The following is a 25827-nucleotide window of genomic DNA, read 5'->3' as shown; positions in this document are numbered from 1 at the left end:
TAAGGTGCCACAAGTACTCCTGTTCTTTTTGTGGATACAGACTAACACGGCTTCTACTCTGAAACCTACTAAAACAAGGTTTCGTAATGGGCAGCGTACGTAGCTCTGCAGAGCAATCCAGGAAGCGGTCTTTGAATTTATATACTCATTTTCTTCCTCCTTACACTTTGTGCTCAGTTTCTGGCCGGGGACAGCGCAATAGAATGTGGTCTCCTCCCCCAAATTAGCATTCAGCAACAAGCAATCTCTAAACAAAGTGAACTGCTTTTATAGCTCAGCTAAACTCTGCTGAATTTAATAATTCAAACACCAAAGAAGGCCAAATTATGAGCGTTCCGCCACAGAGAGAGAGACGTGGGTCATCTATGCTGAATGTTTTATAAGAAATTAGGTTTAAATTCAAAAAAGTATTTGACATCACTTTTTCAGCGCTGTAGAAACCCTGCAGTAGAAATAGTGAAAGTTAGTACCATAGCAGAGCTTCCTGTTGTCATGAAGATTTCTTCTTTTTTCAACGGACATTTCGAGTCAGAGCTTTTTCGGGGGCGGGAGGAAGGGCACTAAGTTGAGTGCTCTGATCCTAAAAACTCATATTGGAATTTTCATTAACTTGTAAAGGCCAATTTAATATTTACAGAGAAACGATCAGTGTCCTGCTGCTGGGAAGGGCTATATATTTTTCTTTCAATGCCTAGCTTTATTTAAAAAAATTCTAAAGAATTTGGGGAGAGCTGACTGTTACTAATTCCAAAACAAAACTCATTTCTTCACACAAAGAAGGAAAGATCAGAAATGTTGACTGTTGTAACAGCCATTACTCGTTCAGATCCTGTTAACAAGTGCATAATCACCTAAGCACTGCCTTGAAAGCATACCAGATGATAGAAACACTGGAAGCATGGCTGGAATCCTGCCAGGCAGCTCAAGGACTCAGATTTCACACTAGATCTCCTGCAGAAGTATCAGGATGACCTCACTTATTTAATAGAAGTATAAACTAATAGTCAAAATAAAGGGCTACAAATACAGAAGATAATTTAAGACAACAGTGGTGGTGACTAGAAGTCCTGAAAAGATAGACAATACTATTGTTGATGAAAGATGGTTACACTAGACTAGAAAGCCACTGAAAATAGCCATCTTGGTGAAGTTTCTCCCAGAGTAGCTCAGTACAATGATTCAATAGCATAGATCAGTGACTTTGCTTATATCACAGGCTATAGAGATAAAAGCTTATTAATAAGGATCTTTTTCACCCTGTGCTGAGGTTGACCATGGAGCACCACAAAGCAAACAGATGCATTAAGTGATCTGTGTAGTGTGCATCTTTAAAAGTGCATAAAAAGTTAGACAATAAAACCTGCTAGAGAGAGCCATAGCTACAACACTTTAGCCACAACCTTCTTGATTTTTGCAAAATAGTCAAGCCTCAAAACTAGTATTACTTCCCAAATTGCCCCCATGAGCACACACAGTAAAAGTAACTGTAGACTAGTTAGTTAGTCAGTCAATCAGTCAGTCATTCATTTACTCCACCCCAGGTAACTCAAATACTGTACCTAATAAGCTCACAGAATTCTAAGTGTCTGCTTAAAAATCTTTTTATAGCTCCTCCCAAATTCTGGGTGGGAATAGGGGGTGGAGCTAGCCCTTTAGCTCTGCCCCATAGCCAGGTTCATAAAAGGGGGTACTTTTCTGGGGAAATCTACTAGTGAATAGTAACTTGAGTGTTTGGTACTGAGGTTTTCTTTACCCTACTTCCTCATTGCTGCTCTCATGCCAAAACACTGTAAATCATCCTCCAGTGGGGATGATTCTTTAAATAGCTCTCTAAATACATTTTATAGTCAGCAATGTAAGGTAAGTCATGGAGCTTGCTTTACTGCTTCTCCTTCCCTTTTTATATAAAATAATTGCCCTGCCCTTAGATCTTTTAAAGGTAAATACAACTTGGCTTTCCTTCTACAGTATATTAAAGGCTCTCTATTTTCTCTGCTACCTGAATTTGAGTTTTGTTCTCCATAGCCCTTGCTCTCTATAAAGCTAACTCAGGGCAAAATTTAAGCTTTAAAAACAACAACAAAAACCCTTAAACTTACAACTGGGTTCTACTTTCTATAAGCCCTGTCTGAATATCTAGGACTAATGAAGGCTAATGCACAACACCCTCCCCATGTGATCAAGATAGATTAATGTGGCTTTCATGACTGTTACACCTAAGATACACCAGTCATAATTTCTCCATGTGTCTTGTGTTTAATTACATAACTGTAGCTTAGTCAGTGCTCTTTAATTCTTCCCTGGAACTGTCTGATAACTTTTGGCTTGGAGTGTACCACAGTATTTTTGTGTACTTCTATATACAATAGTTTGTGACTTGGCCCCTTTGATAAACAATTTATTTCTTTGACTGAGATCAAGTGCTGTAAGAGGCTGCTAATGGAAATGGGAGTCTGTGTGGGTGGAAAAGGGGCTGCTTGTGAGCTCTTTGGTACTTTGCTCTACCTGTCTTACAGTAATTTGGTGACTCAGCTGCTTCTGAATTGAGCTGTGGTACTATTCTACCCTCTCCTGATACAGCCACCTGTAAAACAAAACTATTTCTGTGTATTGTGCAATGGTCTTTTTGCCTTGTTTAGAGTGCCCTATAATACAAAGTACATTTTTTGTTGTATGTAAAACTTGACTAGGATATTACATGGTAGTTAGTGGGTAGCCGAGCCCTCTAAATATTGTATCAGGCAGGGGTGCTGGAACAGTGGAGACCTGGGTCCCAGGGCTTCCCCACTTTTTACTGGCTGTAAGGGTGAGCAATGGGGGTTGGGGGCGGAGAGGAGTGAGCAGGGGGGTGGTCTTTGGGGAGAAGGGGCAGGGCCACAGTTTAGGCACCTGTGGACCCCCCATTTTTAGGATGCTTCCGCTGCTCCTGGCATAGGGTAAAATGCCGATGGTTGCTTGCAAGGGTAGGATGAATGGACAGGCACCCCCCCACGACCACTGTTTCCCAGTTATACACTTAGTTGTCAGGGTATCCCATGTAACCCTCATGCTCACACCACTTCTTCCTACACACAGATCTTGGCAAACAACTCTGACTTCAGCTTCTTGTAGCTGCTAAAACTTTCCACACATTGCAAGAGTTATGCGCTCTGTTCCTGTCCTTCTCCCAGTCCCTGACTTTACCTGTATCTGCCAGTGAAAAAATGCTCCTACCCGGCTCTGAATTGAAAAATTTTCCTGCAATCTCCACATAAGTACCCTCAACTCGACCTCCTCTAGCTGATAAATCCTTCTATCTCCCCCCATCAGTGACAAGCACTACTAAAGTGTAGATAGACCTGTGAATTGGTGTAGTTAGTTCTAAAGGTCGTAAGTCCTCTTTACAAACTCACATGCTGTGGTTTGGTGGCATTGACTGACAGGTTTTTAGTTGGTGTAGATTTGAGAAAACAAGTGGATTTGAGAAAACCAGCACATTTCTTGACTGCAATAATTGAACTAACACATTTGTCTGGCTATGCTGGAAGGACAGGAGACACTGGATGTGGTTTGATTAGGCCACAACTTTATTCCTAAATGCCTGGGAGTACCTGATGGATGGAATTGTACAGTGATGATAATTTCATAACCATTTATATATACCCCGGGGGTAAGGGAGACTGCTGTCAGCCCTCCCTCTTTACCCATCCTAGTCCTGCTGCTGGGACCTTCCCACCCCTCCCCCTAATGAGAGTTAAGGGGGAGCTATAAAGGAGCAGGGGGTTGACTCCCTGTTATACCAGTCATAGGAGCCCTGACTCCCCTGTTTCTGTCTCTTTAAAAAATACCTCCTTTAAATCCTCTACCAATCCATTTTATCTGATCACCCTGTCCCTTTCCTATGTAGCACATGCCCTGGACAGCCACCCTGTGCTTACGTAATGAGTGGCAACATCATAGCCTACCCCCATTTCATGTCTGCCCCTACTAAGCCCCCAACTTCCTGTGGAGAAGGCAGGGAAAAAACCTCACCTGGGCCAATCTGTCAGTGAGGGGGAAAATTCCTTCCAAACCCCCCTCCCTTAAAGGAGTGACTATTGTAATGCCTTCAGCAGATCATGACAAACCTGGGAGGGAGGGTGCTGCTCTGCATGGGCCAGGTAAAAGGGCTTTTCCTGCACCAGCATGGACCTAAATAATCTCCCCTCTTCTCTGGTCACCCCTGGGGGGGTTGGGTCAGCATCCCCACACTGACAGGTATGAAGCTGCTGCAGCATGTCACTCTGTCTCTCTAGCCCTTAAAAGGGAACACACCTTTTCCAGCAAGCCAGACAACAGCCCCCTCTGTGCAGTGAGGTCATTATCCACCTTACTGATGCTGCGTGTTTGTTTGTTTTTTTCAACTATACCATCATTAAACTTGTAGTGTGTTTATCTTCAATTATGTGGACAGTATTGTCCCCTACCATCAATATTAATATATGTGACTTATTCTGAGGGCTGATGCACAATGTTGTAATAATAAAATGTCAATAGCTGAGAAGGTAGAGTATCAGTCTAATAGCATAACAATCCCATGCAGATGAGCTCTGTTGGCTTGTTCTGATACCAGCTGTCTTGATACTCTTGGGCAATGCAGTTAGGTTGTTTGTGGGCATTTTTAATTGCATGGTATTTGATTTTAGTCAGTGCTTAGATGGCTTCCAATACATGCTCTGTAAATTGATATAGGACTAAATTTTCAACAGTGACAAGTTAATTTGGGGTGCTTCTGTTTTGGGATGCTCAGGTTGATCTTCAAGTGGAGTGCCCCAGGGATCAGTCCCAGGGCCGGTTTTGTTCAACATCGTAATTAATGATCTGGATGATGGGATGGATTGCACCCTCAGTACGTTCGCAGATGACACTAAGCTGGGGGAGAGGTACATATACTGAAGAGTACGGATAGGGTCCAGAGTGACCTAGACAAATCTGAGGATTGGGCCAAAAGAAATCTGATGTTCAACAAGAACAAGTGCAGAGTCCTGCATTAGGACGGAAGAATCCCATGCACCGCTACAGGCTGGGGACCGACTAGCTAAGCGGCAGTTCTGCAGAAAAGGACCTGGGGATTACAGTGGACGAGAAGCTGGATATGAGTCAACAGTATGCACTTGTTGCCAAGAAGGCTAACAGCATTTTGGGCTGTATTAGGAGCATTGGCAGCAGATCGAGGGAAGTGATTATTCCCCTCTATTTGGCACCAGTGAGGCCACATCTGGAGTATTGCGGGCAGTTTTGGGTCCCCCACTACAGAAAGGATGTGGACAAAATGGAGGGAGTCCAGCAGAGGGCAACAAAAATGATTAGGGGGCTGGGGCACATGACTTACGAGGAGAGGCTGAGGGAACCGGGCTTATTTTGTCTGCAGAAGAGAAGAGTGAGGAGGGATTTGATAGCAGCCTTCAACTACCTGAAGGGGGGTTCCAAAGAGGTCTAACTATAAAAGCTTGTCTATCTTTTTCAAAACCTTGTATGCCTTGTCACCTTTAGGGTGCATGTTTTGTGAAATTTTATATATATATATATATATTCCCTAAATAGTTTTTGGAAAATATATTTATATAATATGTACACAACTTTAATGTTTGAATGATTCATTCTCATGCAGGATGCTAAAAAGCCTCCAAGAGAACTGTTTGTTTGCTAAGTAATAAATGTGGGGAAAAAAAATAGCCAGGACAACTTAGATTACAGTAATTTATTGCATGTGCACTATCAAAGGACAACAATGAAATGTGAAAGAATGACCTTGCAATCTGGACTATCCCCAATAAATCACATTGCATACTAATATTTACCCTGCTCTTCACATTAAAATAATGTTTTAATAATATATATTAATAAAATAATAATAATTGCTATCAGAATATCCAAGCAAGGACAGTTGGCTTTAGTGTTTTTGGATGGACCCTCAAGCCATTTTTTCTCTTTCTCTCCTCCTCCCCCCATTTCATTGAAGGAGATTTCTGTCCGTCATGATCACACTGCTGTGTTCAGGGCCAATCTGTAGATTTTAGAAAAGGTTATTGAGAATTTCTGGGGCTGGACCCCAAATTTGACTCATGTTTATGAAGTGTGTGTTAATACTTCTCCTACCAAAGCCCCCAGCTGCAGAAGTGGAGCCCAGCTGCTTTAGCTGGAGTCCATGCATTGTTGACAATGGTTAAAACAATTCTGAGGGACAATTGCCCGAATAAACTGGAGGTCTGGAGTATGCCAGGTCCTTAGCACAGGAGGGCTTTGTGTGCATTCTGGTGAACTTCATCTCTAAAGTGTCTCACATTGTCACAACCAGTTTTGAATTAAGGAAATTGAGACACTCATTAAATGATTTGACTAAGCTCACAGTGGAAGCCAGTGTCAGAACTGAGATTAGAACACAGGAGTACCATGCTCTCATTTCTGTATTTAGTCCACTAGATCACACTGCCTCGCATGCTATTTAGGAGCCTCTCCTTGTGGACAAAGTCACTAACATTAATATGTAGCGTAGGAGCTAGCTCAGCTACCTGAAGCTTCAGGGGGGAGCTTGCATCACCCTAGTGCCTTTGGTGGAAACCTGGGTGGTTTTTCCATCTCTCTCATTGACTGAGCTGATCTGCATTCCTCAAAGCAATCAAGAGATTTGTTGGCATCAGCACAAGGGACTCTTCATATGCTGTGATCTTCTGGGGGGAAAGTAGTGGTGAAATTCTAACCCTTATGAATGTTTTACGTTTTGTTTTTACATTTTCAACCCTGTCTTCCTAAGGCAGAGGACTAGAAATTTAGCTCAATACTTTCCAATGAGAGCGCAGTCTAAATCCACATTTCCACACCTAAATAAAATAGCCTCATATTCAGAAGTGCTGAGCTGACTTCAATGGGAGCTGCAAGTGTGCAGCACCTCTGAAAACTTGGCTGCTTAGTTGAATGCTTAAATGTAGGCACCCAAGCTGAAAAATAATGATTCTCCTTTTTAATGAAATCTAAGGTCCTTCAAATTTCTAGGTCCCAAAATCAAGGAAACTTCACAGATCCTAATGCCAGCTCTGGATTCAAGCTTGAGCAAAGCTTACTTCATATCACTGAACTCTCCTAAAATAATAGCTTTTTCCATGTGCTTCAAACCAGCTGTGTATGAAGCATATAAGGGTCCTATCACTGTGCTACTATTACACCTACAACTTGCATGAGAAGGGTGCTCTTGCATTTCCCTGGTCACATCATTGGACCAGTCATTCTATTGGAGAGGCTTTTACTTTATGATGTGCTCTCACTTCAGAGTCCTGTGTATCTAACCAAAGATACCTAGGAGTATTCCTCAAAGAACAGCAACAGAAAAACTAAGGAGACATTCTTATTCTCCCTGAAGTGTTTGAGACAGTCATAGAAATTTATGGAGATTGATGCCAGATTAACATGTCAGCCAACCTCCCCTGTCTCTTGTGTTGTTGCAGACTGCCACTAGAATTGGGATTTTTTTAAACTTTAATTCTGGTGGCAGTATCTTTTTTTTCCCATCTCCTAGCCATGCAAATAAGCCACTATTCCTATCACAAAGCAGAATCCTTAAGTTCAGCCTTGTAGCATCTTATGGAAAGCAGATGTCAGCACTGTTAAACAAGGCTATAAGAATATTTAGTACCACTCTGAATATCACTGGATAAAAATTTCTATGCCAGCCAGTCACCCAGCTCTCTGTTGAAATGTCACTTAACCAGAGACACCTATGAAGAGTATTTGTCAAAAATTTGAAGGCCACATTAGTGAAAGGTTGTGACTAGTATCACATGTACAACCTTAATATTTAGAATGATGTATCAGCTCTGTTGCAGTAAAACTCTTCATTGTGGTTCGGGGCTACAAGTGACGCATGAAAATGGTCAGATAGAGAAATACTATAATGCGGTTCTCCAGTGACAGGGAACTTATTATGTGGCTTATGGAATTGAGGATTTGCTGGACAACAAGAAATGTTTGTCTGACTGGTGGTAGCTTTATCATTTGTCTTTATTTGAAAGGAACTAGTAGCTACTGGTACCACTTTTTGTCAGTCAAAACAATAAGTTACACAGAAGGGCTGGAAGGAGTGCTGATCTCTCACAGTATTCCCTATGAATGAGTTAGAAAAACTCTCACCACCTCCTTGTGGGTTTGCTTCTTGAATTGCAGTCATACTGTGTTCCACTCAATTCAATGGAGGAAATAAAAATGCAAAGATTAGTTCTTGACCTTATGGTATAGCCTTGAGAAATCTCTTCTCATGTTAACTTCTCCTCCCCCTATCCTGTCCAGGAATTGAGAGCTCAGATAAGGCATTTTTTATTACAAGTAGTTTCCAACCTAAGATGTTAATGTCTGTTTGCAACCTCTGTCACTTGTAGACTTGGTATGACTTGTTATGCAAGCTGGTTTACATGAGAAACAGACTGACCAGAGTATTTCATAAATGTAATGGTCATTTGAAACTATGTTGCCTGGTGGAGTTTGATTTTTAATTACCCCATACTGCAGCGGTCCTTTAAGGAATTCTCTCAGGATATTTTAAACTCCTTTTAGCTTGGGGCTAGATTGAGATCCCTTGCTCACCATGTTTAGGACCTTATTGCTCAGTTAGTATCATTGGAGCCTGTTACTCTTTCTGACAGAGAGCATCAGAAACTGTCCCTTAATGATTGATATCCCATTGAAGCTGGAATCTGTTATGAACGTTCCTTTTTTGTCATGGCTCTTACGTTGACTGGTTTATTGTTGGGTGGCTCCTGATCATGACTGCTGGGCTTGCAGCCTTTGTTTCAGAGGAACAATTTTCTTCCCCTGGCAGTGGGATAGAACTACTAGGAGATCTAGTCTAACTTTAGTGGCTTATTTGAGGATTTTGGAAGAGTGGGGTGGAAGAAATTGCATGGACTATACAAACAGCTAAGAGAGTGTCAAATAATACACCTAGAATTCTAAATACTTTTCAAGTATCTCAGCAGTCCCGTCTTTTTCATAGGTATGGTTGTACTCTTCTAATTTCCTATAATTATATTAATCAGTCATATTTTTGTTCCGTGCATTCACCTTTTTCATATTCTAGCATCTAACGCGATTCAATTATTGTGCTGTTTCTCACTGAAGAATGATGACATGATCTCATTTTAACTACATTGACTGTATGGTGGCAAGTCCTTGGAAGCATGAACGCAATAGGCTCTTCCAATATTTCAGTACTTCTGAGGAAAACACAAGTTTCTGAAAGAATATTGGAGCATAAGCTTTCGTGGGTGAATGCCCACTTCATCAGACGCAAGTAATGGAAATTTCCAGAGGCAGGTATAAATCACTATGGAGATAACGAGGTTAGTTCAATCAGGGAGGGTGAGGTGCTCTGCTAGCAGTTGAGGTGGGAACATCAAGGGAGGAGAAACTGCTTCTGTAGTTGGATAGCCATTCACAGTCTTTGTTTAATCCTGATCTGATGGTGTCAAATTTGCAAATGAACTGGAGCTCAGCAGTTTCTCTTTGGAGTCTGGTCCTGAAGTTTTTTGCTGTAAGATGGCTACCTTTACATCTGCTATTGTGTGGCCAGAATAAGTGCTTTGGAACTATGGTGATGAGCACCATATAAAAACTCTCAGAAATAAGTGCACATTGTATATTATGCAAGGAAACTTTATTTAAAGGAGCACGTTACGTTTTAGGTCTCACTCTTTTAATAAAGCAAACCTTATAAAATTCTTTCAGACCTAGTCGCTACTGTCACTGTTTGCCTCATTGTTTCACCCCAGTAGTGGATGGATAATCCCATGAGGCTTAAACATGTATTCATTTACAAAACACCTGTGAAGAGGAATATATTATTCAGTGATTCTTTATCAGAGGTCTTACACAAATTAAAGAAAAATGCTTCATGATAGTTTTGCAACCAAACTGGCAGAATTACAAAAAATGTATCTCACCAGATGCATGTAGACAATGAGATGGAGACACCGATCCACTTGCTATATACACAGTAAATTTTATATCTACAAATCTTTTAGTCATGTTGTCACACTAATAGTTAATTACCACATTATAAAAATTGAAGTCCTAGGAAAGGTGTGTTCAAAGCAGGAGCCTGAAAGAGGGACTGAATCCTAATCCCAGCTTTAAAGCTAACTTGCACATGGTGTTGAGCAAATCATGTAGGGACTTAACCCAATTCCCAATGAAATCAATGGGAGATGAGAGCTCAGCCAAGTTGGGTGCTGGTGAAGTGTTTTGAAGATGAGAAGCAACATATCATGGCATGGAGAGCTATTAAAGACCAGTGGACACAGTTTTTGTAGCATTTTATAATGCATATATTCCTGTGCTCTGAAAACTAACAAAACAAAATGGGTGAAAATATGTGAACATAAATGTGGTTTCCAGAGATGGATCCTCTCATTGTGGCATCACCTGATATCTGAGACTGTGCTTCATGCATGTTACCAGATAAACCAGGGGTGGGCAAACTTTTTGTCCCGAGGGCCATATCTGGGTATGGAAATTGTATGATGGGCTGTGAATGCTCATGAAATTGGGGGTTGCGGTGTAGGCTCCGGCTGTGGACTAGGGACAGAAATGAGGAGTTCAGGGTGCGGAGGGGGGTGGGGACGGGGAGGAGGGGTTCCAGGCTGGAGCAGGAGGGTGAGGGCTCTGGCAGAGGGTGTGGGCTCTGGGGTGGGGCTGAGGGGTTGTGGGCGCAGGAGGGTACTCCGGGCTGAGACCGAGGGGTTCAGACAGTGGGAGGGGGATCTGGGCTGGGGCAGGTGGTTAGGGCACAGGAGGGGGTCAGGGGTGCAGGCTCCTAGCAGTGCTTACCTCAAGCAGGTCCCAGAAGCAGCGGCATGTCCCCTCTCTGGCTCCTATGCAGCAACGTGGCCAGTCAGCTCTGCGTGCTTCCCTGTCTGCAGGCATCACCCCTGCAGCTCCCATTGGTCACGGTTCCTGGCCAATGGGAGCTGTGAGGGCAGCATGCAGAGGCCCCTGGCTGCCCCTACACGTAGGAGCCAGAGGGGGGACATGCCGCTGCTTCCGGAGCTGCATGGAGCCAGGGCATGCATGGAGCGGGGCAAGCCCCAGACCCTACTCCCTGGCAGGAGCTCGAGGACCAGATTAAAATGTCTGAAGGGCCGGATGAGGCCCTGGGCTGTAGTTTGCCCATCCCTGAGATAGACGTTCATGTTCTGGAACAGACTCTCCACTCAAGTGTTGAATATCCGTGGCATGGGTTTCCAAACGTACAGAATCAGTTTTTAAAAGGAGAAGCATCAACTTAAGTTCCTAAATTTATTGGACTTTCCACTGCTATCAGAGAACTACTTTTATATCACTGTGTATTTCATAAGTGCCATGTGCCAGGAGGGCAGTGGGGAAGAGGATCTAACTCTGCAAATAGTGACACTGTTAGAATGATCATATTAAAACTCTATTTTACTGATGGAAGAGAAGGAATAGTAGCATTTATATGAATTAAAACGTGTTTTTTGTGTGTGTGTGTTTTTCTTAAGGTAAGTTATTGTGTATTAGAAGTAAGTCTTCTGGGGCTGCATATATCCTTTCCTATTCTGGGATAATTTAAGTATCTTATCATTCAAAAACTTAACGTAGTGGATTTTTTGTATTCTGGAAATTCAAGTTCACGTGTTTTTTGTCATGTGGAACTGGAGAGGTGAATGCTGACAAACCATAAATGTTTTGGTAGCGAAGTGTTTGAAATTGAGTTTCTATTGAGGAGGAATAGACTGACATGTTGAGGCAAAATGATGGCACTGATACATATAAGGCATTTGCAGCTTGTTTGATACGCATTACCAGTGAAGAAGAAAAATATGGCTGCATGTTCTAGAGCAGTGGTTCCCAAACTGTGGTACACGTATGTGATGGGTTCCCGGGATGCAACCTGGACTGCGGGACCACTGAGCCCTCCAAACCCACCAACCTGGGCTGCCTCTCTCACTGTGATGCTGATGTCAAGCTACCTGCCTCTGGCAGGCACTGCAGTTACACAGACATCCACAGGCAGGGACACACCCAACTGAGTTACATGAGAGATCTCCCAGCCATTCATGAATCAATAGAGAAGCTTCAGCCAATTCTCCCCAGCTCCAGCCCTACACCCCAGAACTGTAGTATCTTTGCAATGGTCAGAAGCCTGGCCAGTGTAAACTCATTAGCTAGTTGGCCTCTTCTTCAGAGGAAAGTGGACATGCATCAGCCATTGTAATTTGAGCTGAGATTTCCTTAGCAATTTAACCAAACCACGCTGTTCTAGGTAAAATATAAAACCTATTTATTAACTACAAAAAGATAGATTTTCAGTGATTCTAAGTAGCAGGCATAGAGATCAAAGTTGGTTACCTAAGAAATAAAATATAAACACCAGTCTAAATTCTAACTTTAACAGACTAAGCAAAATTTGAATCAAGCAATCATAAAATCGAAGAACTGGAAGGGACCTTGAGAGGTTCTCTAGTCCAGTCCCCTGCACTCATGATAGGACTAAGTATTATCTAGACCATCTTTGACAGATGTTTGTCTAACTTGCTCTTAAAAATCTCCAGTGATGGAGATTCCACAGCTTCCCCATGCAATTTATTCCAGTGCTTAACCACCCTGACAGGAAGTTTTAATCTAAAGTGCAACCTAAGCCACCCTTGCTACAATTTAAGCCCATTGCTTCTTGTCCAGCCTCAGAGGTTAAGGAGCACAATTTTTCTCCCTCTTCCTTTTAACAACCTTTTATGTACTTGAAAATTATCATGTCCCCCCTCAGTCTTCTCTTCTCTAAACTAAACAAACTCAGTGTCTCACCCTAACAGATGGTACAAGCAGGTTACAGGTCCTCAATATACAGACTAGACACCCTTCCAGCCTGGGACCACTCTTCCCCAGTTCAAAATCTTTTTCTTTCAGATGTTGAGACTTGGGGGGTGGGAGGGAGAAAGGCCTAGTCAGGATGTGTCATCTCTTTTTATACCTTCTTCCAGCTGCTAGAAAGATTCTCCTTGTGACGTAGGGTCCGTCAACCCCCATTGATCAAGCAGTCTCCATTGCCTACATGCCCTCTCTAAGGAGCTTCTGGGATAGTGGATTGTTTTCTTGATGGGCCATTAATGCTGTGTGGGCCCTCCTTTGTTGCAACTGAAAGGCTGGCCGTGGACATTCCCAACCTCAACTTATTTCAGTAACACATATAGCAGTGCTTCACAACTTCACATACAATGATAGCACATACAGTCCAACAGGATATTAATGTTCAACAGATCAAGACTTTTGAAATGATACCTCACAAGGTATACTTTGTACAAAACATAATAATTATATGATGGTGGTGAATATGGGAGGTCCAGGGTGCTATTTTGAGGCACAGTGTCATAGCGTACCTCTGGGGGTACACGAAACATCTGAGGGTTACATGGGAGAAATTACGTAATGGTGGGTTTTATTTATTGCATTTTCATAAGTCTACTCAGACAAAGCTTTAAAACTTTGGGAATTTTATATAAAATAAGGTCATTTACTTCAAGATGTACTGATGAGAACACAAATAGACACTGATATAAGAGATCTCACCTCCTATCACCATGCAGCGCAGGTTCAATTGCCCAGCAACTGTCCCGTCTAATTGAGCTCAGAATTTAGGGGGGGTTTCAGTTGTATACGTCACACTATAACTATATCTGTATGTAATAGTGAAATATTCATAGGCTGCAATTCCCACGGTCTCTCGCAGACAAAAGGATGCCAACAACATAACAAGTGAAATATGGACAGATGGCTAAAGACAAGTTGTGTTAAGAACACACAAAGTATGAGTGATGAGAAGGATAAGGATACGTCTGCAGTTGGTAGATCTGGAAAGAGGTATGCAATAAGAAAAGCTTGCAAACCTCTTCTCTAAAGGGTCATGAAGACTCCAGCTTCTGTGAACACAAACTTAGTCTTCTGGGCTTAGCCAGGTAACTTACAATTTCTGTCCCTAGATAAAATTAGTTTTGGTGAAAGTTATCTAATCATAAGTATTCAGGGGCGGCTCCAGGCACCAGCACACCAAGCCCATGCCTGGGGTGGCAAGCCGCGGGGGACGGCCTGCCGGTCGCTGCATGGGCAGCAGTCAGGGAGCCTTCGGCGGCATGCCTGCGGGAGGTCCGCCGGTCCCGTGGCTTCGGCGGCGGGTACGCTGAAACTGCGGGACCAGCGGACCTCCTGCAGGCATGCCGCTGAAAGCTGCCTGAGTGAATGGAGGACATGGGGGTGGGAGTGGGGAGTGACAATGGATACTCAAAACTGCTGACATGGGGGGGGGGGAAGAATGGGGGTGACAGAGCCCCTGGTGGGGGAAGATTGGGGAGAGCTGCAGAGTATCTAAGAGGGGCATATGAGGGTGACACAAAGGGAGTTGGGGGTGGGGGGAGGAAATGGAGGGATGCAAGATGCCCCTGCAATAAGCTCAGCCAACAGAGCAACTAAGTGTGTAACCTCCTAGTGTTTAAGCACCTGTCAATCTTCAATGAGTTTATCCTCACAAAATGCCTGTAAAGTAGGGAAGTGCTGTTATCCCCATTTTACAGATGGGGAACTGAGGCACAGAGAGACTAAATGGCTTTCCCAAGGTCACACGGGAAGTTTGTGGCAAAGGCAAGTCGCTGAGTCTCAGGTGAGTGCTCTTACTACTGGACCATTCTATGACCTCAGTCACACCTGTGCAAACGTACGGTCTTCAAATTCAGTCCTCTGATATCTGTAGTGTCTGTCTTCAGTGGCCTTGTACATGTATAATTGTTTGCAAGCTAGTAACCAATTCTTCATATCCTGCTCATACTCTTTGCTGTTATCTCAGCAATGCTACCAAGAGTAATACAAGTTTATTTTCTATAGCTCTTACCTGGTATCTCAGCATCCCACAAACATTAATTTAATTATCTTCACAATATCCATGTGAGGTAGGGCAGTAGTCCCACTTTTGGCTGGGGAGACTGAGGCACAAAGGTTATACAGGAAGACTGAGGCAGAGGTGGCAATAGAATCCAGATGTCCTGAGTATCAGTCTAGTGCCTTAACCACAAGACCATCTACTAGGTAGGGAAGATGATTCCGGATACAGATAGTGGGCAGCTCTCTGGATACAATGGCGGCATTTTTACATAGTCACTCTTTAGTACCACAAGTGCTTAACTATGCAACCCTAATGCTGCATTAATTAATTTTAAAAAATTATTCAAAATAAGTCTCCAGTTCCATAACACACCAGACAGCCAAAGCCAATTAGTGCTTTTCATTGTTACCAGTAAACTACATACTTGTAATCTTAATATGCAGCCATTGGTGAAAAATTGGTCTAGTATCTTAAAATTACAAACTAAACCTATGCCTGTTCCTAGTCTATGCATGTTATGATATATTTGGAAGTGTATGAGTTAAGGTGACTCAAGGAATTGCTTACAAATACTTAAATAACTGCCTTTAAGTCTACCAAACTGATTTGCTTCAATAAGGCTAGTAATTCTAAAGATAGGAACATTACCTCTAGCAAAATTATTTTGAAAGTTGCACACTATCTCCAAGAATACAGCACATCTTTAAACAAAATTTCCCATCATTCAATATTCAGCAACAACTGTGCTGTAAAGCTGAGTGTGTGCAAAGGGGCATATAATGGAAATAGTATCCTTAGATATAGCAGTTACTGCCAGCCATCCTCTAATAAAAGAAGTGCAGGTTATTTCCTGGTTACTGATGTGCCTCATGCCCTTAACCCCACTTTGTCACCAGTCTCCAAGTCTTGTCCTGTGCAGTGGTCATGGTTACTTTTCCAAATTGTAACACATCTAACAGTCTAATATGGAATGCTTAAATCTAGTAAATTTTGGTTTTGAGTTTAAAATATAGTTTCAGTTCAGTCTCAAAGTAGTAGCTCAGTGCACTCCTCAATGGAAAATGTGGATTCAGATCCCACTCTTTTTGCCTCATTGTTCAGTGCATGGAGCACCAGCATGGTGTGATGACATGCACTTGGGTTCTGAAGTAATACGTGAAATTGGTGAGCAGCACTAATGCATGACCCAGAAATCTGATCAACTTCATTCATACTCAAATTACTAGACCTGTGGCAGTGCGATGACTCTCCAGCGCAGCACCTCCTGCTGGTCGTCCAGAGAATTAACTCTTTCCAGCCCAGAGTGCCCTCTGCAGGCTGGTGTCTCTACTGCCGCTGGCCCCGTGTCCCTCCTGGGGCCCTTTGCCCAGGGGTTCTGCCCACCGCAGTACCCCCTCACTCTGGGTCTCCCCTCCCAGGGGAACCACCTATCCCTACCTTGCCTCAGTGGCTACTGCCAGTCATCATCTAACCCCTGCTCCCTGGGGCAGACTGCAGTTTGTAAACCACTCATCATCAGCAAGGGGGGGTGGACCAGCTGCCTCTGCCTATTCCTGGGCTGCCCCAGTACCCTTTTGTGGGCCCTTAACTCGGCCTGCAGCCTGGGGCTTAGCTAGGCTGGAGCTCCCCAGCTCCCACTGCCCTTCCCCAGCACTGCTGCACCCTAGGTACCCTCCTCAGCTTCCCAAGCAGCCAGGTCCTTCTCTCTCACAAAGCTAGAGAGTGTCTGTCTTTCTTCTGGCCCACAGCCCTCTATAAGGGCCAGCTGGGCCCTGATTAAGCTGACCACAGCTGTGGCTGCTTTCCCAATCGGCCTAGCTTTCCCTGCTGCAGCCCCCTCCAGGGTTGCTTTATCCCCTTCAGGCAGGAATGGGGTGACCACCCCACTACAAGACCCAACTCTAAAAATAGTAGACAGCCTACTGGTAAAAACAGATCAAAACATGTTCCGTTGGTATAACCTCTGTGCAGGAGTACCAGACTAGCAGACTATTACAGACAGATGCTTAACATACTCATCCAGTGATCGCATGCAAGATGTAGAAGCCAGCGGAGATCAGACACATTGAAAATGCGAGTAGGAAAGACTTTAATCAGTGTGACAGGAGAAACTGAAATGCAGACATTTTCTATACTACTTCTCTGTACCAAACAAAAAGAGGAGAGACTTGTTCTCATGATCAAAAAGTAGCATTGCCTGCTAAAAAAGTGGCAAAGGGAAGAAACCTCTGGAAGAAATAACAGTTGCACAAAGTGTGGCAGCCTGTGCTACCAAATTAGAAATTAACAATAATGCAAAACGGACACACTTTGTAAATCTCATCTACCCAATTACTACTGTTAGGCCTACCATTTACATAGATATTTAATGTATTGGCTGGCAATACTTGTCATACTAGTAGTAACAGAAATTACATTAATTGACTCTGAAGCCAGATCTATGGCACCCTCCCAGCTGGAAGATAGTTATGTTGTCATAAAGCCTTTACAGAAAGAGGTAGGACGCTTATAAAGCATTGGAAGGGAATTAGGCCTTCATGAGAGCGCAGATGTGATCTTCATTCAGAGTTGCCAAGGTCTTGGATCCATGTATTATCTCTATATGCATCTCCATCTTGGAGGAGCTCAGCAAAAGGGAATTCTATTCCAAGGGTTAGAGCTGGCTGGCTGCTCTGTGGGGACGAAATCTGATGCCTCTTAGAGGTAAGGGCTGTGAGCGTATCCTAGCCACTTGTGAGGAACAGTGCATGTTTGTCCTTCTTCTATGCCTATTAAGTCGTTCAGCAGGACGAGACTGGATTTAAGAGTGTAACACTTTTATTTTTGATCACTTAGAAGATTTATTGGTGGCTTTGTAAACAAGGGGAGGAAAACTTTTTAGCAGCCTATAGCTTTTATTCACGCCAATGTTCAACGTGAAATCAAGGCACGGGAAGAGAATCAAAAGTTTCGGATCAAAAATGTGTTTTAAATTACTAAGGCATAAAGAGGCATGAAAAATCTGCCACATGCTTGTTGGAATTTTCAGATGTGTACTCTGTCAGTGTCTCCCCTGTGAATTGGTCTGAGTCAACGAGGATACCTTTGTGGGTTTTTTGGAATTGAAGGAAACACTGAATTCAGCTCCATTCCTACAATTGCTGGTGCTATTCTACCTGTGCAAAACCCTGCTCCATAATATTTGTAGTTTTGAGATAGTCCAATTAATCTTCACCGGTTTATCATGTAGCCAGCAAAATGATCCCATACAGCAGTATGTTTGCTAGTTCACATTTCATGGCTATGACCGAGGGTATGTCCATACTGCTGTCGAAAGTATGATTGCAGCACATATAGACATACTCATGCTAGCTTTCATCAAAGACACCTTCAGTAACAATAGCAGTGAAGCCATGTCAAGACAGGTGGTGGCTGCTCAAGTATGTAACCAGGGTACCTTGGCAAGCAGGTGTAGCCAATGCGGCTGCATATGCTGCTGCAGCTTCGCTGCTATTGTTACTTGAGCTAGCTAATTACATAGAACCTCAGAGTTACGAACACCTCGGGAATGGAGGTTATTCAGAACTCTGAAATGTTCATAACTCTGAACAAAATGTTATGGTTGTTCTTTCAAAAGTTTATAACTGAACACTGACTAAATACAGCTTTGAAACTTTATTATGCAGAACAAAAATTCTGCTTTTAACCATCTTAATTTAAATGAAACAAGCACAGAAACAGTTTCCTGACCTTGTCAAATCTTTTCTTAAACTTTCCCTTTATTTTTTTTAGTAGTTTCCATTTAACATAGTATTGTATTTGTATTCTTGGCTCTGCTGTTGCTGCTTGTATGCTTCTGGTTCCAAATGAGGTGTGTAGTTGACCGGTCAGTTCGTAACTCTGGTGTTTGTAACTCTGAGGTTCTACTGTAGATCACATCTTATTCAGGTATGTCTACACATGCCACAATCACATCTTTGTTGAAGTGAGACATACCCTGAATTTATCCATTTCTGCAACCTGTTGTGGCTGGGGTAGTCATTCATTCATTGTGCAAACCGTGACTGTCAGACACTTTTGGCCCCTTTAAAATTCACTTCCAATTTCTAAAAATTGTTTTTATATCCTGTTTTCTTTTTGCAAAAAGTGGTGAAGACATTCAAAGCCAGGAGAGGAAACTTTCTAGCATGCAGCGCTCCTGTCTTTTTCACATTACAATTTGTTGTAAGAATTGCATCATGTAGCATTAAATTCCCAGTGCTGGGGAAAAAATCTGCTTAATAGGCTGGGAAGCGTCCAGTCCACTGAGACACAGACGCAGAACACAGGGATTGAAACGCAAAAGAAAATACCTATTCCTGAGTCATTAAATTCTTTAAAAATACACGCCCAAATGTAAAAGATGCCACCTGATTCAAATGGCATCAACAGTAGAACTAGGGGAAAATTTTTGGCAAATAGCTTTTTTTCTGAAAAAATGCAGTTTTGGTTGACTTTATGAATGGCAATGAATTCATGAATAATTTAGTCATTCATGATGACAATGAATAGTCATTGGGCCAGGAAAGAGTGAGAAGTGACTCTGTAGCCTGGTGATAGGGCACTCATCTGGGAGACCCAAGTTTAAGTCCCTGCTCCAATGACTAACTATTGATGCAACATGGAATTGCTTCACCAGAAGAGAGAGGCACCCTCCCTTCCCTGTCCCTTCTGTTTTGTGAATCTAGGGCTTGTCTATATGAACAGTTAGTGCATGGCAATGAGGGATGTAAATTTACCTCACATTAGCCTGATGCACATGAACAGTCCACACTAAAAGTTCCCTAGTGCATTTTGATCGACCCTGCTTTGAAATGGGAATAGATCAAAGCACACTAGTGATCTTATAGTGCTTGGCAACAGGGTCCATATGGACAGTTAATACGCAGCAGGCTAGTGTGAGGTAAACTTACACCCCAGCTTCAGTGCACTAACTGTTCACATAAAAAAGCCCTTGTAGTCCTTTGCTTTTGTTAAAATGCCCAAAATTGAAACACAATTTTGAGTTTGGTCAAAAAAAGTATTCTGTTTGGCCCCTCTCAGTGTTTTCCGACTCTTCAATTGGCTGAAAAATTTGGAAAATGTTGGTTTTGGTTCAACACAGTATTAAATATTTTTTCATTTTGGGGTTTTTTTGGAATGCTACCAAACCAAAAATTCCATTATTCACCCAGCTTTGGTTAACAGCATTCTGCATAACCTCACCTCTCAGCCCCGTAATGAACAGCTGTGGAACACAGCAATGTAGTGAAATGTAGGGGATATAGAACCACGAGGCACTGTATATTGTGTTCTCTGCCCCTCTTCTCACTCTTTGTTCTGTTTCCTTTTCTTGACTTTCCTCCTTTTGTCTATCCTGCCTTCTTAACCCTTCATTCTATTCCTTTTTTCACATATTTTTCTTTGAAAAAATGATTGGATTTTTTTTTCCAAGAAGACTTTAAAAATCCACTAAGTTCTTATAAAACCCAGTATTTGTATGCAGTACTTTACAAAACATTAGATAAGACAGTTCCTGCCTTCAAGAGTTTCTAACCTGACTATTTCTCTTACATGCTTGGTTCATTGTAGATGCTTTTCTGAAATTCTTAAATTAACAAAATGAAACTTGAACTAGATAGAAAAGCATCCATCTGTTGCAAGTTCTCTCGCTTTTGCTTCCTCTCCACCCTCTAGCCATTTGTTAGGCGTTGGCTACACTTGCGAGTTACAGCGCTGTAAAGCCTCCCCCAGCGCTGTAACTCACTCCCCGTCCACACTGCCAGGGCACTTACAGCGCTGTATCTCCCTGGGTACACCGCTGCAGGTACTCCACCTCCCCGAGAAGCATAAGAGATACAGCGGAGTGGCTACGACTCTCCCCTGTGAGTGTGTATCAGGAATCAACCTGCAGCGCTGTACTGATCACCTTGTCAAGTGGCCAATCCTCTCCATTGTTGTGACTGGCTGCAGGAATGCGGAAGTGCCGGTTTCAAAGCTCGTACCACAGAGAAAAAGCAAACAGTTTGCTGTTTGCTTTGAGTGAGTGAATGAATGAGCAGGGGGCCGGGAGTTCGGAACTTGCAAAATAGAGTGCTGATATGCTCCAAAAAGCACTCTTCCTCCCGCCCCCACGCTCCCTGTCACACTCCACTCCACCCCCCCCCTTTTGAAAAGCATGTTGCAGCCACATGAATGCTGGGATAGCTGCCCATAATGCACCGCTCCCAACACAGCTGCAAATGTTGCAAGTGTGGCCACGCCACTGCGCTGTCAGCTGTCAGTGTGGACAGACTGCAGCGCTTTCCCTACTCGGCTGTACGAAGACAGGTTTACCGCACAGCGCTGTACAGCTGCAAGTGTAGCCAAGGCCTAAGTCTCCCCCACATGCTTACCAGAGGAGAAGGAATTAATGTAGGTAGGTGCCTTAATAGGCAAATGATTTTCAAAACAGGTCCCCATCTCATAAAATACCTGCACTGGACTACTTAGTGAAAGTCTGAAGTCCAGAGAGCAGAAAATTTGGGATTGTTGATTTATACAATTATAAAAAATCTTTATAGAATGCACTCTTCTTTTATAATGGTTAGCGTGCTAGTGGTGTTCAACAGCACACGCCATTAAACAGGCAACACTCATGCTTTTAGTTTATGAAGAGAAAATGAATTAACTTTTTTAAGTTGTAAGAGTGAAATTTAACTGTTTTTTGTAAGGTGTTCTTGGATTACATGACAAAATTTAGTCATACAATGGTCCCCTTCAAAAGATGCTCAGTTGCCATAGGTAATTAAATAATGTTATCTCAGTATTTTCAGTATACCATAGATATTGCCTTCTTTGTGTATAAGGAAGTACATTATAGGAAACATTTACATAAGATGAGGTAATGTTATGTAGCTGCATAAGGTAAAACTAGAAAGCTTTTAAGGGAAGTCACTGCATCATAATGTACGATTAGGAAGAATATAGTTTTACCTGTCTGCATTACACATGCTTCTCAATAGTAGATTTTTTTTTTTAAAGTGGGTCATAGCCAAGAAGATCAGTTTGGTGGAATGCTCATAAATTTACTGAGATTATGTTCTTGCTCAGAAAAGCCTGGCAAAATCAAGGGGCAGAAATATGACCTGCAACTATGAATAAACTCTGAATGTGGCAGTGCAAGAGACCTAACAGATTTCCTACCATCAAGAAGGCACATATGACTGTTGTGCAGTTATACCAGACACTGTGCTATTGTGTGAACTCAGTTGAATTAGGATATTGTGAGGAAGGGTTTCTCCTCTTGTTTCGTTTTTAGAACAGACATGGTTGTTGCATCGCTGCATATCCCATATAGACAAAGACCATTCATTATTTTTTTCCTATTTCCTTGCTGAGCTAATTGTTGTCATGTTTTCCTTCTAGTACCAAATTGCTGCGAGGAATACTTCATTCCGGCAACCAGGGAAAGTGCTTGGATGCACAAAGTAAGTGTTTTAGTTCTCTCTGTGGTGTGATAAAATGTACAGTATGTTGTGACTGACATTAAAAGTAATGAGGTATTGACTTCAAGGTTGACTTGCTCTTTAAAAATATTAACAAACTCAAAGCAACAGTTGGGTGACATTCAGTATACAGTAGTTACTGAGATTCCTTTGCAACAAGACCTAGCATGCAAGAATATATAGGTACAAGTCAAAATAAATTGCCTTTGTAAATGGTAGTATCCATGCAATACAAAATTGTAACAAATTTACAGCTAGCAGCACCAATGAAAACTGCTTCCAGAAAAAATATTGCAAATGTGTAGGGAATAAAGGGAGGGGCGGTCAATAAAGAAGGAAGCCAAAAGTGGGAGAAGAATCTTTTTTTCTCTCTCTCTCCTCTTCCTTGTCTCTCCTCCTCTCCTGCTTCAGGAACTCTGGTGGAAAACTGTCTTATGCTCTCTTCAATGCTCATTTTACTTCATTGAGTTAGCAGCTCTACGAGTTAAATAATGCAGCCTTCCCCACTTTAAATGGAGGAAAAGAGAGCTAGACCAAATGTTACTGTGCATGGTTAATAATGCATATCCAGTAAGGAACAGCTCTTTGTAAATTTTCAATTAGTTGTGTATTGGACACTAGGTTAATCTATCCAGCCTCCAATTTGTCATGTTTGCAATTTGCAGTCATAATTTGACTCACCTGTCGGAACAGCAGAGAACAATGATACAATTAGAGATAGGTCCACAAGATGGCAATGTTTTGAAAGTCTTTAAAATGATGAACGCACAAGCTGCTGTTGATAAAAGAAACATTGTCACATATTAACTGTCTTTTTGTATCATGGTTGCCAAGTGTCTGTCTTGTTGCACAGCCTGAATTCTAAACTTTCCCCAAAAGGAAGACTTTTATACACCTACACTATTATAGGTTTGGTTTTTCTAAATAACATCTTCTTGCATGCGGTGTAGTGCTGTCAAAAGTATATGCACACATTCAGTCTCTCTTGGCAAGGTACAGAGAGTACAGTTCACTGTATGGCATTATATCTTATAACACATTATATTTTATGTAGTTATGCACTTAACATATACATAAAATGACATATCCCTGCTCAGAAACTTCTAGTTTATAACCCACCTGCCAATGCTTGAAAGTCTGTCAATGTTACCATTTATAAAGTCTGACTTTGATGGGGGCATATGGCATGTCTCACTTGCTAGAATATTTTATTTATGTTGTATATTTTAGCAAAGATGAGCCATAATTTTTCCTGTACTCCATAAACAATGTTAAGGCTTGTTTCACAAGGGAACTAGGGAGATGGTTCAACTGTTGACTAAGGGTTTTGAATATCTTGAAACAGCTCAGACATATTTGTAAAAAGGTGCTACAAATGCACAGTTTGTTTTTTCAAATCAGTAGGAGGGGAGACCTGAACGTTTGCAGATAATTGGGATATGTTAATAGGTTAGGATTAGAACAATCCCTAGGAAATGAATAATTGGAGCTGAGCCTTGTTTAACAGGGGGCTAGGGAGAGGGAGCAGTTAAAAGAAGACTGAAACCATGATAGGGAGAGCTGCAAGGGGATAACTGCAAACTTTAGAAGCTATGAGAATGAAGTGATGAGAGCTGAGAGAATTTGAGGAACCAGAAGAGAGATGCAGTATATTTAGTCTGGGAGTTTTCATATTAAGACCAGTGGATAATTGCTATAGCACAAAAGAAGCTGAAAGAGGCCTGGAATGAGTCAAAGATGAAACAAAGGATCTGGGCCCCATGAAGAAGCTGAGAAACTCAAAGCTGTAGAAATTCTAATGGATTTCCTCCACTTGCACTTGTTTTTAACAGTGGTAGGGCTGCACCAGTGGAAGTGCCTAATGTAGAGTGGCCATAGCATTTTAATCACTTATTTTCTAACCCTGCTCAAAACATGTCTGGATGACACTTTTAAAACACTCACAGCTGCAATCAACCTGATTATACTAGTATTCCCATAGGTGATTGTGGAACAGTAGGAAATCTGAAGAAAACTACTAGTGTAGAGGCAACCGGGATATATAGTCTACTTTACAAAAGTCTGCTTGTGACTACACATTGTCTAATAAAACTTATCTTGGACATACAGACTTCCTGGAGTGAATAGTCCCACCCTCAGACCAACAGGCAGCTTTCCAGAGTATTCCCTCTGGTCTCTGCCTACTCTGTAGTCTTTCCTCCCAAAATCCCTGGAACTTTGTAGCACACTGAATATCAAAATAAAGTCCCAGCTGCCAGCTTTTTAATACCAGAGGTTCATCATATTGCTATAAAGGTAGCTGTACTGTATCTGAATATGGACCAAATCCAGGTTTCACATATCAATATGCAATGGAATTTTGATGTACTTTCATGCTTCCTTTGATAACTCAATGATGGTTTGTGGGTTTTTTGTTTAATTGTTAAAGTTGTAGGGATAGCAATATAGGGAAGGAAGTTCAACTATCCAGGCAGTTTTACAACTTTCATTTAGAATACTCCCCCAGGATATGTAGAAAAAGTTTTCATTGGCAGTTAAACATACAATGCATTAAGCAAGGAATTTTAAAACAATAGATTTAGAATGCATCCTAACAACAAAAAACATTGCTGTTTCTATGGCGCTTTAGAGTACATGTTTACTTGCAGTTATTCAGTATTTTCTGGCTAGCAGTACAGGCAGCCAAAAACATCTCAGTGTGGATTAGAAAACAGAATTTGTTCAGGAAAAGAACACAGTAAAACAACTTCAATATCCTGGCAGGTTTTCTTTGCTTCACTAAAGTTAAAACTTTCTAAATCTATTTGATAAGAGGCTTTCATTATTTGCTCTGCTGCTTGCATGTGGAAAAGTTATGCATAGTTACTGGAAAGCAGGAAGAGTAGAGGAACAGTCTTTCCTTCCAGGTGGGGGAAAAAAGTTCCTCTACTTCTTTTGCATCTTCATTATTAGCCAGAGGGTGTCACTAAAACAAATCACTTTAATCCTTTGGCTGAATGCATCGCTTTCACAGCATTTCCATCCTGTGGAAACTGATTGGGTCTCCCAGAAGTCAGTGCAGGGTAACATCCTATGACAGTCACAACTGCATGAAGACACAATTGTTTTATGGTCAATTTTGATTTAACATGAGAAGAGAGCTGTAGTTTGGATCTAAATTTTGAACCTAAAGGACAAAGTTAACTTGAATGGAATGGTTGTTTATGGCTTCACGCTAACCAGTATCCTTTCCCTGCCTTACTTAGTAATTGAACAACCTAAATACCCTTTTATGGTCTTGTCTGAAAATGTTCTGAACCATAGGGTGACTTTTTCCCCCACTGTCCTAATACCAGGAATTATCCCGCAGGAGTTCATCAATGCAACTGACTCATTTAAAAAAAAAACCACCACAGTAATTTTTTAAAAATGCAACATATGTATGCTTTTGTTCAAAGTTAATGACAGTCCATT

The 25827-nt window shown here is 41.9% G+C and overlaps 1 protein-coding gene across 2 annotated transcripts in view; it reads left to right on the top strand.

Annotated features, from left to right (window-relative positions):
- Positions 1 to 25827, top strand: part of MAPRE2 (microtubule associated protein RP/EB family member 2) — a 148208-nt gene that overhangs the window by 11239 nt on the left and 111142 nt on the right. For both annotated transcript variants that reach the window (XM_054018178.1, XM_054018177.1), the window contains exon 2: positions 22295 to 22356. The gene's annotated coding sequence lies outside the window, so the exon portion shown is untranslated. The remainder of the gene's footprint in view (positions 1 to 22294; positions 22357 to 25827) is intronic.

Source organism: Malaclemys terrapin, chromosome 2, assembly GCF_027887155.1.
Source record: "Malaclemys terrapin pileata isolate rMalTer1 chromosome 2, rMalTer1.hap1, whole genome shotgun sequence".
NCBI lineage: Eukaryota > Metazoa > Chordata > Testudines > Emydidae > Malaclemys > Malaclemys terrapin.
This window is presented reverse-complemented; position numbering and strand designations above follow the sequence as displayed.